Source organism: Dendrobates tinctorius, unplaced genomic scaffold (assembly GCF_039654945.1).
Source record: "Dendrobates tinctorius isolate UK_male_01 unplaced genomic scaffold, ASM3965494v1 ptg000046l, whole genome shotgun sequence".
Taxonomy (NCBI): Eukaryota; Metazoa; Chordata; class Amphibia; order Anura; family Dendrobatidae; genus Dendrobates; species Dendrobates tinctorius.
The window spans coordinates 18,679,354-18,694,366 of record NW_027361714.1 but is presented as its reverse complement, the minus strand read 5'-3'; positions in this window follow the sequence as shown (position 1 = coordinate 18,694,366).

Genomic DNA, 15,013 nt, shown 5'->3' with positions numbered 1-15,013 from the left:
TGGAGACACCATGGAGAGCGATCTGCTGCCTGCAATATCCTTAAGCATGACCGGTTTGGCAGTGGGTTAGTAATCGTGTGGGGTGGCATTTGTTTGGAGGGCCACACAGCCCTCCATGTGCTCACCAGAGGTAGCCTGACTACCATTAGGTACCGAGATGAGATCCTCAGACCCTTTGTGAGACCATATGCTGGTGCAGTTGGCCCTGGGTTCCTCCTAATGCAGGACAATGCCAGACCTAATTTTGCTGGAGTGTGTCAGCAGTTCCTGCAAGATGAAGGCATTGAAGCTAAGGACTGGCCCGCCTGTTCCCCAGACCAGAATCCGATTGAGCACATCTGGGACATCATGTCTCTCTCCATCCACCAACGTCACGTTGCAACACAGACTGTCCAGGAGTTGGCAAATGCTTTAGTCCAGGTCTGGGAAGAGATCCCTCATGACAACATCCACCGACTCATCAGGAGCTTGCACAGGTGTCGTAGGGAGGTCAAACAGGCATGTGGAAGCCACACACACAACTGAGCATCATTTCCTTGTCTTGAGGCATTTCCAATGAAGTTGGATTAGCCTGTAATTTGATTTTCAACTTTGATTTTGAGTATCCTTCCAAATCCAGACCTCCATGGGATACTCATTTTGATTTACATTGATCATTTTTATGTTTTCTTGTTCTCAACACATGTCACTATGTAATGAATAAAGATTTGCAGCTGCGATATTTCATTCTGTGATATCTACAATGTCGTATCTTAGTGTTCCCTTTATTTTTTTGAGCAGTGTATATATACTTTTTTTGAGGGGGTATTGTCATCAATAGAGTATCACATGCTTTGTGTAATATTACGCTGTTATATAACACTCCAAAAAAGATTCAAAAAGCTTTCTGGATTCAATTAGTAATCCATAGAATATTACAAGCTTTGTTTTACATTTTGGTGATATATATAACTCGAAAAATTCTTTCAAATTTTTTCTGGATTCAATTTGTTATGCATAGCGTATTAAGTGCTTTGTTTTACATTTCGGTGGTATTTAACACTCAAAAATAGCCATCAAAATTTTTTCTGGATTCAAATTGTTATCCATAGAGTATTATGTCCTTTATTTTCCATTTTGATGGTGCATAACACTCCAAAAAAGAGTTAAAAATTTTGTGTAAATTCAATTTGTTATTTGTAGAGAATTAGTGCCTTGACTAACATTTCAATGGTATATAATGCTAAAAAAAGCATTATTTTCTTTCTGTATTCCATTTGTTGTCCTTAGTGTATTGCAAGCTTTGTTGTACATTTTAGTGATATATAATACTCCAAAAAAGCATTCATATTTTTTCTTTATTGAATTAGTCATCCATAGAGTATTATGTGCTTTGTGTTACATTTCTGTGATATACAACACTCCAAAAAATCGTTCATAAATGTTTTTGGATTAAATTTGTTATAAAGAGAATTATGTGCTTTGCTTTACATTTTGGTGTTATCTACCACTCAAAATAAGCATTAAAAAATGTTGCTGGATTGAATTTGTCATCCATAGAGTAAAATATAACTTGTGTTACATTTTGGTTGTTATTCTTAGAGTATTACGTGCTTTTTTTATATTTCGGGGGTATTTATCCCTCAAAAAAAGGGTTACTTTTTAATGGATTCAATTTATTGTACATTGAGTATTACTGGCTTTGTTTCACATTTTAGTGGTATATCACACTCCAAAAAAGCATTCAGAAATTTTTCTGGATTGACTTTGTCATTCATAGCATATTACATGCTTTGTGTTACATTTTGATGGTATATAACATGCCAAAAAAGTGTTCAAAAATGTTTCTACATTCAATTAGTTCAATCCATAGAGTATTAAGAGATTTGTTTTACTTTGCGGTAGTATATATTACACTCGAAAAAAGCATTCAAATTTTTTTCTGGAATAAATGTGTCAGTTTGAAAGTTTACAGCCACCCACCCTAGGCCCAAACTCTAAACAAGCACATTTCCAGTCTGCTTGCAGTGGAAAAGTTGCTGTTTAGGCTTGTAGGCACAGAGGTTGCCGTCCTTCGGTACTTGGTCCCCAGCCATCACTTTTTCTCCCAGTGTGATGTCCCCACCGTGTAACAGCATGTGTCCAAGAACATCACCAATGCCTTTACCAACACAGTTACTGGGATTGTACTATTAACAGCCAATATGTTGACAAACACTTGTGCCTAGGGATGCTATAATTTCCTGATGGAACAATAAAAAAGAAAAAATGCCAGCTTACCCAGTTGATTCAAAAGATAAGCTGCTATACTGTATAGACTCTCAGAAACGGATAAATGACAGGAGCTTTTGCCAACAATAAATGCGAAAAGGAGATGAATCCAGCGAGCCAAGTTTAAAGTACATAAAAAATCTTCTTCTTTATTTCAAACGTAGATTAAAAATATTTATCCATAGCAGCATATTATAAAAATATAGGCAGAAATAGGAAAAATTACTGCTGTAAAGCGCACGACAAGACGCGTTTCGGCTAAACCTTTATCATTGCCATAATATACATTGCTATTTTTCTGGGATATAAGAAGGAAAAGGTCCTAAGATAGGTGGTGCTATAGTTGATTAAGCGTTAATAGATCACACTTGTGAGCATCAACCTATAAAATTAACTATTTAAAAACAAGTGTTAACCCTAACAAAAGCTAATACGCTAGCAGTAATTTTTCCATATATTTTACAAATATTTTACAATACATGATATAACAGAATATATATACAGAGATTTTTTTTCTCATGTTATCCTCCACAATACTTCCATAATATAATTTTTACTCAAAAAAATATATATTTATGAACTTAAGACAGAGCAGGTTATACCGTATATACTCGAGTATAAGCCGACCCGAGTATAAGCCGATCCCCCTAATTTTGCCACAAAAAACTGGGAAAACTTATTGACTCGAGTATAAGCCTAGGGTGGGAAATGCTCCATAGATTATTCCCCCATATATTGCCCCCCATAAGAAGCTCCATAGATTGTTCCCCCATATGCTGCCCCCATTAGAAGCTCCATAGATTGTTCCCCCATATGCTGTCCCCATTAGAAGCTCCATATTGTTCCCCCATATGCTGCCCCCATTAGAAGCTCCATATTGTTCCCCCATATACTGCCCCCATTAGAAGCTCCATATTGTTCCCCCATATACTGCCCCCATAAGAAGCTCCATATTGTTCCCCCATATACTGCCCCCATTAGAAGCTCCATATTGTTCCCCCATATGCTGCCCCCATTAGAAGCTCCATATTGTTCTCCCATATACTGCCCCCATTAGAAGCTCCTTAAGATTGTTCCCCCATGTGCTGCCGCTGCTGCAGCATGTAAAAATAAAAAAAATGACATACTCACCTCTCCGTCGCTGGGTGTCAGATACTCACCTGTCCTGCGTCCATGGCTGCTCCCCGCTATCTGCCACATCATCAGTCAGTGACGTTCAGACTGCAGGGGGCGCAGCGCGCACTAATCACGTCACCGCGCCCTCTGCTGTCTGAAGTCACTGACCGATGACAGACAGCAGCAAGCAGCCATGGACGCAGGACAGGTGAGTATCGCTATACTTACCCGTCCTGACGCTGTGTCTTGAGCCCCCAGCTTCTCCGCGCTCTCTCTTCCTGCCTTCAGCAGTCACGTGGTGCCGCTCATTAAAACTCATGATATGCGCATATTCATGAGTTTTAATGAGCGGCACCACATGACCGCTGAAGGCAGGAACAGAGAGCGCGGGGAGAAGCTGGGGGCTCAAGACACAGCGTCAGGACGGGTAAGTATGACCTGACACCCCCGCCCCCCTCCCCCTCTGACCCCCCGGTGTATATGACTCGAATATAAGCCGAGAGGGGGACTTTCAGCCCAAAAAAACGGGCTGAAAATCTCGGCTTATATTCGAGTATATACGGTAATTATTAACATAAGAATCATAATTTTAGGATTTTTAATATATTCTAATTAAATCTTGTCTATTGTTTAAGCCAATTGGCATCCTAGTTTCCAAAGTAAAAATCCAAGCAGATTCCCTGTTAAGTAGTTTACGTTTTCTATCGCCCCCTCTGGTAGACCGTGTTACTAACTCTATTGCTTTAAACCTGAAGCTATCAAAATTGCCTGAATGATATTGTGAAAAATGCCTGGAGACCGCTGATGGATTGAAGCTGGAGGGGTTAATAGCATCAGAAATGTGTCTTCTAATTCTTTTCCTCAGTTTTCCCGTTATACAGCCTATATACTGTTTACAACATAATGTACAGTCAATCAAATATACTACATAGGTGGAATTACAGTTCAAAAAACTGTTAATAGAATATTCTTTGTTGCTATGGAATGAGGAAAATTTGTTGATTTTATGTGCATATTGACAACAAGTACATCTCTTATTTCCACATTTAAAAAACCCCTTTAAATTCAGCCAGGTGTCACTGGTTTCCAGCGAGGAATTCAAATACAGACTGGGCGATAGTTTATCCTGCAAAGTAGGTGCTTTTTTTGCTACATAAGTAATTTGGTTTTCTGCAATAATTTGTTTTAGTTTTGGATCCTGGCTTAACACAGGAATATATTTCTTTATAATAGAAACTATGTTGTTATACTGAAGACTATATGGAGTAGAGAAAAAAAAAAATTATTATTTGAAAATTGTGATTTTTTTTGTTGTTTTTTTATTTATTATTAGATCCTTTCTATCAATATCCTTGACTATTTTAGTTGCTCTCTGTAACATCCAATTTGGATATCCTCTATTTTTTAGTCTCATATTAACTAATTCCTGTGCATTTTTATATGTTTTTGGATCAGTCGAATATGGTGAAATATTCTATGATCCTACTATTGCATTTAATGGGGAGCTTAAAGCATTGCTAGAGGAGGGCTTATTCAATGGGGCTCTAACACAGAGGTTATTTGACTATTTACATGTCACCTGTCCAATTGTTCCTATTTACCATTCCCTCCCTAAGGTCCATAAGGATGTATTTCCACCTCCACTATGCCCTATAGTGGCAGGTATTGGATCTTTGGGAGAAAGATTAGGAGAATGGGTGGATCATTACTTACAGCCTCTGGTGAAAGAAATCCCTAGTTACATCAGAGATACCAAAGCTTTAGTTACCATGATGGAAAATTTTGTATGGGTGGATCAATACTCCTGGATTACAAGTGATGTGGTTTCATTATATCCATCGATCCCTCATGGGGTGGCCATAGATTCCTTAATTTATCACTTAGAAACATTTAGTAATTATGCTATAGAAATTAAGGATTTTTTGGTAATGGCAGTAAGGTTTTTACTCAGTCACAATTATTTTTCTTTTAATAGCAGATTTTTTCTGCAGAAGACTGGAGTCAGCATGGGGGCCAAGTTCTCCCCGTCTCTGGCAAATTTAGTCATGGCCAGATGGGAGGAATTGGTCCTATATGCTGACTCCAACCTTTTTTCTAAAAGCCTGGTGTGGACAGGGCGTTATATAGATGACTTAGTCATTATATGGAAAGGAACACAGGAGGAAGCCTCCAGTTTTATAAACAGCATTAATGTGAATGATTTCAATTTAGCCTTTACCCCGAAACACAGTGTCTGTAAATGGAGATTCTGGCTTGGCTTTTATCCTAAGTCATGTAACTAGGCTCGTTAAAGGGTCAACATTGACTTTAGGATTGCTACCTCCAATAGGTGGCACTAGAGTTCTAGTCCTCTTCCTCTCTGAAGAAACAATTTGCATAATTAATTTAGCCTTTACACATTTTTGGAATAAAAATTCAGTGAATTTTCTAGATGTCACATTAACAGCAGGTGTAGATGAAAATGACAACAAAAAAATCTTTATTAGCCCATACCGCAAAAGCACTGCCAAAAATACATTACTGGCAGCTGATTCTTGCCATCCTCAACATTTGATAAAAGATATCCCCATAGGAGAGCTTATAAGGTATAAACGAAATTCGACTGATCCAAAGACATATAAAAATGCACAGGAATTAGTTAATATGAGACTAAAAAATAGAGGATATCCAAATTGGATGTTACAGAGAGCAACTAAAATAGTCAAAGATATTGATAGAAAGGATCTAATAATAAATAAAAAAAACAACAAAAAAATCACAATTTTCAAATAATAAAATTTTTTTTTTCTCTACTCCATATAGTCTTCAGTATAACAACATAGTTTCTATTATAAAGAAATATATTCCTGTGTTAAGCCAGGATCCAAAACTAAAACAAATTATTGCAGAAAACCAAATTATTTATGTAGCAAAAAGCACCTACTTTGCAGGATAAACTGTCGCCTAGTCTGTATCTGAATTCCTCGCTGGAAACCAGTGACACCTGGCTGAATTTAAAGGGGTTTTTTAAATGTGGAAATAAGAGATGTACTTATTGTCAATATGCACATAAAATCAACAAATTTTCCTCATTCCATAGCAACAAAGAATATTCTATTAACAGTTTTTTGAACTGTAATTCCACCTACGTAGTATATTTGATTGACTGTACATTATGTTGTAAACAGTATATAGGTTGTACAGCGGGAAAACTGAGGAAAAGAATTAAAAGACACATTTCTGATGCTATTAACCCCTCCAGCTTCAATCCATCAGTGGTCTCCAGGCTTTTTTCACAATATCATTCAGGCAATTTTGATAGCTTCAGGTTTAAAGCAATAGAGTTAGTAACACGGTCTACCAGAGGGGGCGATAGAAAACGTAAACTACTTAACAGGGAATCTGCTTGGATTTTTACTTTGGAAACTAGGATGCCAATTGGCTTAAACAATAGACAAGATTTAATTAGAATATATTAAAAATCCTAAAATTATGATTCGTATGTTAATAATTATAACCTGCTCTGTCTTAAGTTCATAAATATATATTTTTTTGAGTAAAAATTATATTATGGAAGTATTGTGGAGGATAACATGAGAAAAAAAACTCTGTATATATATTCTGTTATATCATGTATTGTAAAATATTTGTAAAATATATGGAAAAATTACTGCTAGTATTAGCTTTTGTTAGGGTTAACACTTGTTTTTAAATAGTTAATCTTATAGGTTGATGCTCACAAGTGTGATCTATTAACGCTTAATCAACTATAGCACCACCTATCTTAGGATCTTTTCCTTCTTATATCCCAGAAAAATAGCAATGTGTATTATGGCAATGATAAAGGTTTAGCCGAAACGCGTCTTGTCGTGCGCTTTACAGCAGTAATTTTTCCTATTTCTGCCTATATTTATAATATGCTGCTATGGATAAATATTTTTAATCTACGTTTGAAATAAAGAAGAAGTTTTTTTATGTACTTTAAACTTGGCTCGCTGGATTCATCTCCTTTTCGTTTTTATAATTTCCTGATGGTTCACTGGGTGAATATTATGGAGGCTGGGTCTGAGTCCCATCCTGGCACCGCACATGTGCTACCGACACAGAGAATTGTTGCCCCTACTTCTATCGGGGTTTCCTCCACCTCTTACAGCAGTTCCTGCACCCCTCCTGCTCTTCTTCAGCCTCCATCTCTAATTTGGTATCTCTGAGCATGTCATTCACATCAGTTGGAAGGTGAAAGCTCTGTAGTACTGCCTCAGAAAAGCGGCAACAGGCTCTGCTGAAGCTAATTTACCTAGGAGACAAACTGAACACTGTGGCAGACATGGAAAGGAATAACAGACCAGACAGATCTGTGACTCTCACCTCTGAACCGCCAACCAGGCATGGTTGTGTGTGATAATGGCCATAACCTATCTGTGAAGCTTGGTAAGCTCACCTACATACCATGCTTGCTCAATTTTGTGATTCGGCAGTTTCTGAAAACATAGCCTGATTTGCCAGAGCTTATGGTCAAGGTACACTGCATCAGTGCACACTTCTGCAAGTCATCTACAGATACCCCCACTCTGGCAGTGCTGCAGCAGCACATACAATTCTAGCTTACTGATTGTTGTGTGACATCACCACATGTTGGATCTCCACAATGCACATGCTGGCAAGACTTTGTGGGCAGCAGAGGCCAGTTGTTGAATACCAGCTCCAACACGCCCATCTGTATTCTGGACAGCCTCCGCATACAACAGATGAAGAGTGGGCATGGATATCTGACATTTGTGCAGTTTTCCAAGACTTTGAGGACTCTACAAAGATGGTGAGCAGCAATGATGCCATAATCAGCGCAATAAACCCGCTTCTGTGCCTACTTAAACAGTCATTGATCACAATTAAAGCTGAAATTAAAATTGAAGCTTTGCATGCATACCAGGTGGAGATGCAGGAAAATGTGACAGGGAGATACTACCCAGTTCAGACTTATCTCATTTGCTCAGGGTGGATTCGGTAACAGTTAAGAGGTGGATGCTGCGGAGGAGGAACAGGAGAAGGTTGCTAGGGAGCTTGGCACATATGGCTGACTTTATGCACTGCTGCCTTTCTCGTGACCTTCACGTTACATTCATCTTGGCCAAAAAACATCTGGGCTGGTTGTTTACCCTGTACAGCCATTCTAGAAAGAAAACCTTTCATCTCTCCTTTCTGAGATGTCTACTTGTGCTATATCAGAAGACCATTGTGGAAAATATGTTGAAAAAAATCCCATAAGACAGCACCAAAGGCATGGGGGAAGCATCCTTGGCCAACCAAGGAGGAAAAGTGAGTGAGACAGACACCAGGTAAAACAGAGGCAGGAATGCAAAGGTCGAAGCCAAGTTCATGAAACCTTCCCATTGTCCAGACCCTGGTGATCGGGTATTTTTGACAAGCAGGGAAAAAATTTTAAAGATGGTCAAGCAATACCTGGCTGACAAAACTTAATTCCTTTGTGACTTTCAACTATTTGGTCTCAAATCTGGACAACTGGCTTGAGCTGTCCCTCTATTCCTTGGCCGCGTTGTACTGCCTGCTGCTAGCATCTTATCTGAGAGGTGGAGTCATAACAGACAGGCCCTTTTGCCTGTCAACCGAAAATCTTGACAGTCTCACTTTGATAAAAATGAGCAAAGCATGGATTAGCCCCAACTTCTCCACATCACAAGATGACAGCAGCACATAAAGTGTTTTTAAACTTAAATATTTGGATGAGGCATAGCAGTTTTTGCCTTTATGGGTCTATGAATGACAGGTAACCCTACTTATAATTGTTTCCTGGCTTTGCCCAAAGTGTAGGCGTATATCAACTACACTTTGCTAATTATTTTTAGGCTTTCCACTCCACTATCTTCAAGGGTGTATGGATGACCCTGCTTAAAACTTTTGGCAGGCTTTGCACTGTGTGCAGAGCTTTTATGATTGTGGGAGAACCATAACTACACTTTGTTAATTTTTTATGAGGCACCCCACTTGGTGTCTTTAAGGCTGTATGGATGACTCTCCTTATAATTTTTTTTCTGGCTTTTGCACTGTATGTAAAGTCTTTATGAATGTAGAATGACCACAACTACACTTTGCTAATTTCTTTAAGATGAACTCCACTTGGTGACTTGAGAGGTGTATGGATGACTTTGATTGTAATTTTTGGCAGGCTTAGCACTGTTTACAGAGTGTTTTTGAGTGTGGAAGTACCACAACTACACTTTGTTAATTCTTTTATGAGGCACTCCAGTTGGTACCTTTATAATTTTTTCTGGCTTTGCACTGTGTGGAAAACATTTATGAGTATAGAAGAACCACAATGGGGAGGGTGCAGCTGTGCTGGGGGAGAAAATGGCTAGAAGGTTGGAGGAGTGTTTAAACTTGGGATGGGGGGGTATTCCTTTTATAGGAGGGGAAGATAGTGCAGATAGAGACCTGGCCACAAATAATGAAATTGGGGGTGGGGGTGGCATGGGGGTGGGGTTAGAACAGTTAATAATTTAAGAAGAATAGTGGTACAGAGAGATACATAAAGTGCATGTATACTAACACCAGAAGCCTTGCCAACAAAATGGAGGAAGTGGAGTTAATGTTGTTGGAGCATAATTATGACATTGTGGGGATATCTGAGACATGGCTGGATGAAAGCCATGACTGGGCGGTTAATTTACAGGGCTATAGTCTGTTCCGAAATGACTGTACAAAAAAACGAGGGGGAGGCGTGTGTTTATATGTAAAATCATCCTTAAAACCCATCCTTCGTGATAATATATATGAATCTAATGAAAATGTAGAGTCCCTGTGGGTGGAGATAAGGGGAGGGGGGAAAACTAATAAATTACTGATAGGGGTTTGCTATAAGTCTCCAAAAATAATGGAAGCAACAGAGAATATCCTCATAAAGCAAATAGATGAAGCAGCGACTCAAGGAGAAGTCATTATTATGGGGGACTTCAACTACCCTGAAATACATTGGGGAACCAAAACCTGCAGTTCCAGCAAAGGTAATAGGTTTTTGACAACTATGAGAGACAACTACCTTTCACAACTGGTTCAGGACCCAACAAGAGGGGGGGCACTGCTAGACCTAATATTAACCAACAGGCCAGACCGCATATCAAATGTACGGGTTGGGGGTCACTTGGGTAATAGTGATCACAAATTAATAAGTTTTCATGTATCCTTTAATAAGATGTGTAGTAGAGGGGTTACAAGGACACTAAACTTCAGGAAAGCAAATTTACAACGGATGAGAGATGATCTTGGTGCATTTAACTGGGACGATATCCTGAGACATAAAAATGCACAAAGAAAATGGGAGACGTTTATTAGCATCCTGAATAGGACCTGTGCACAATATATACTGTATGGGAATAAACATGCTAGAAATAGGAGGAAACTACTATGGCTAAATAGAGCTGTAAGGGGTGCAATAAGAGATAAAAATAAAGCATTTAGAGAATTAATGCAAGTAGGTAGTGATGAGGCATTAACTAAATACAGAAGATTAAATAAATTCTGTAAAAAGCAAATCAAGACAGCAAAGATTGAGACAGAGAGACTCATTGCCAGAGAAAGAAAAATAATCCCAAAATATTCTTTAACTACATAAATAGTAAGAAACTAAAAAATGATAGTGTTGGTCCCCTTAAAAATAGTCTGGGTGAAATGGTGGATGAGGATGAGGAAAAAGCAATTATGCTAATTGACTTTTTTTCAACAGTATTTACACAAGGAAATCCCATGACGAATAACATGATCAGGGATAAAAATTCTCCATTAAATGTCACCTGCTTAATCCAGCAGGAAGTACGGCGGCGTCTAAAAATCACTAAAATTGACAAATCCCCGGGCCCGGATGGGATTCACCCCCGAGTACTGCAGGAATTAAGCATAGTCATAGATAGACCATTATTTTTAATCTTTAAAGATTCCATAATAACAGGGTCTGTACCACAGGACTGGCGTATAGCAAATGTGGTGCCAATATTCAAAAAGGGGACAAAAACTGAACTTGGAAATTATAGGCCAGTAAGTTTAACCTCAACAGTGGGTAAAATCCTGGAGGGTTTTCTAAGCGATACTATACTGAAGTATCTGGAGAAGAATAACCTCATGACCCAATATCAACATGGGTTTACAAGGGACCGTTCCTGTCAGACTAATCTGATAAGCTTTAATGAAGAGGTAAGTTCCGGACTGGACCAAGGGAATGCAGTGGACGTGGTGTACATGGACTTTTCAAAAGCTTTTGATCCGGTGCCACACAAAAGGTTGATACATAAAATTTGAACAATGGGGATAGGGGAAAATATGTGTAGGTGGGTTAAGAGCTGGCTCAGGGATAGGAAACAAAGGGTGGTTATTAATGGAGCACATTCGGACTGGGTCACGGTTAGCAGTGCGGTACCACAGGGGTCAGTTTTGGGCCCGCTTCTTTTTAACATATTTATTAATGACCTTGTAGGGGGCATAGAGAGTAGAATTTCAATATTTGCAGATGACACTAAACTCTGCAGGGTAATCAATACAGAGGAGAACAATTTTATATTACAGGAGGATTTATGTAAACGAGAAGCTTGGGCTGATAAATGGCAAATGAGCTTTAATGGGGATAAATGTAAGGTCATGCACTTGGGTAGAACGAACAAGATGTATAATTATGTGCTTGTTAGGCATCGGATTCCTGACACTGCACAGTAGGAATCCAGAGTCAGACATCCAGCGGTCTCCCATTCTCCTCCGACCGCTCTGGGTGCTGCTCAGCAATCACGGCGAGCCAGGCGTGCTGCTCAGACTTGCTCTGACAGCCTGGATGCTCCTGGCACCTCTGGTGCAGCAATGGTAGCGCAACCTGCTCTGCAGGGAACCGCTCCAGAGGCTAAGTCTTCATGCCGTGCCACTGGGCATGCCCGCAAGGTGACCTCTCAGTGGAGAGCAGGGGTCACATGTTCAGGTCCTGTGTCGAATCTGATTGGTCCTTCTCAGGGTACTGGAAGGTCCCGGAAGCACATGGCTATAAAAAGCCTGCATGGCGGCTCGGCCATGCGCTAGTGTAGCATATTATGCTGTGTGTATATGGTGATGGATGCATGGACTGGTGACTGACTGATTAAGAAACCCCTTCCCTCTGATATTATGAGTGGTGACTGAGTGTGTACATAGGTCAGCGCCAGGTAGTGGCAAACTAGCGCCACTGTGCTTACTGCACCATACATTAGCGTCCGACAGTGTCCCGTCCCCAGACATCGTCGCTTTGCGGCAGTAGTTACCACCGCGCTGCGCCTTGCAGCGCTCATTGGCGTTTGCGGCTGCAACGCCACCCGCTGGTTACCCTGTGAGGCTAACAGGGCCAGCGGCTTTATCTAATTTACTTTGAGGCATCTCTGTGTCTGAACAGAGCCGGTCTTAGTCTCTCGGGTGACGTTAACCCGAGTGCCGTACTGCACCTCCTAGCATATCTGCCATTGTCCAGCAGCGGTCTTATCATCTACCGCACGGTGGACCCCGGGCGGCGCACACACCTCCTATTATTTAAATTTGGTGCATTCCGCCATCCCTAACAGTGCTTAATTGTAAAACACTGGGCAAAACTATCACTGAAGAAGACCTGGGGGTATGGGTGGACGACAAACTCACATTTAGTGGCCAGTGTCAGGCAGCTGCTGCAAAGGCAAATAAAATAATGGGATGCATTAAAAGAGGCATAGATGCTCATGACGAGAACATAATTTTACCTCTATATAAGTCACTAGTGCAACCACACTTAGAATACAGTGTACAGTTCTGGTCTCCGGTGTATAAGAAAGACATAGCTGAAGTGGAGCGGGTGCAGAGAAGAGCGACCAAGGTTATTAGGGAACTAGGGGGTCTGCAATACCAAGACAGGTTATTACACTTGGGGTTATCTAGTTTGGAGAATCGAAGACTTAGGGGTGTGGGTCGCCCTCCCAGGGCTGCGGGGTACTCGGTACTGGGCCGGTCTCAGCGGGTGATGTGTCACAACAGCGGTGACCCGGTCCGTGGCCCTGGGCACCCAAGTAATGGCGGGATAATGCTTATAGTGGAATATAGTTAATGGAATAGTTTGTGACGCCACCTGTGGGGTTCGGCAAGTGGGATGTTAGGCCGACGCTGCAGACAGATCCTCTGGGACAGATGGTGTGGTGCAGCAGTGATGTTATAGCCCTCTACAGGCAGGGCTGTCGTTCCTGGGCAGAATAGGTGAAGTGACACTTAGATGGTGTAGTGTCCGGCACAGGGGATGCAGCAGTGCCAAGCAGGCGGACGCAGGAAGAAATGGAGGACACCAGGGCATGTAGTTCCAAAGCTTTACTCACAGTCTGTAATGCCCGCTTCCGTGTCGTGTCCTCCGGGTCAGGGACTCAGTCAACCTCCAGGCAAGATGGAATGCTCCCTTCCAACACTCCGCCAACTTATGTGCCTTTTCTGAACGTCTCCTCTATAGCGCCTTTAAGTGTGAAGATCTCCTAGTACTGAGTTATACTGGAGTTCCTCCTATCAGATATTCCCAAGAACTCTACTTGTACGGCAGACAGCTGTAGCCTGCTTCGAGGACTCCTTACTCCTGAGTCCCGGCTCTCTATCCGCGTTGCTGTTGTGCCCCCAAGTCTTAGATGGGAGTAGTGCATTTACAGCCCACTACTCCACCGGTGTCTGCTGCAGAACCATTAGTGTCCATACAACCTCGGGGACCGGGTCCCGGCCTTGCGCTTAAAACTTCTAGGCAGTGTTCTCTCCTAACCCACGTCCTCTGTGTTCCCTCTTCTCCTATGTTCCGTACTTGTCTTTCTTTCCTATGGAAGCTCAGGCTTCAGTTCAATGTCTTTCTCTTTCTTTCCCGTGCCAGCAGACCCGGGTCACTCAGGCCTGCTGTAGCACTCCTTCTTCCATCCCTCTTCCAGGGATCTCCTTCCCTCACTCCTCTCCGAGTGACTTTCTCTACTGACTGACCTCGCTGACTGACCTGTAATCCTAAACCTTCCCACTCTTTTATGTATCATCAACTCCACCCACCTCCCAGCATGTTTAGTGTTCCGAGCAGGGAACCACCAAAGGTGCTCTGCTTCTCTCTAAGCAAGGAGCCGCAATGTGGTTTTGCTGAACTACTCTATTGTGTGGGGTGCGAGTGTTGGAGTGTGGTCAGGAGTTCCCACCTTACCTGGATGGTGGGGCACCACACCTTAGGAGAAGGTGCAGTACCTCTGAGGCGACTGAGCCTCAGGGGCACAGCAGGTGATCTTATTACAATGTATAAATATATGCGGGGACAGTACAAAGACCTTTCTAATGATCTTTTTACTCTTAGACCTGTGACGGGGACAAGGGGGCATCCTCTACGTCTGGAGGAAAGAAGGTTTAAGCATACTCACAGACGCGGATTCTTTACTGTATGAGCAGTGAGACTATAGAACTCTCTGCCATATGATGTTGTAATGAGTGATTCCCTACTAAAATATAAGAAGGGACTGGATGCCTTTCTTGAAAAGTATAATATTACAGGGTATATACACTAGTTTCCTTAATATTGCGTTGATCCAGAGAGCTAGTCTGATTGCGGTATGTGGAGTCGGGAAGGAATTTTTTTCCCCAATGTGAAGCTTACTGTTTGCCACATGGGTTTTTTTGCCTT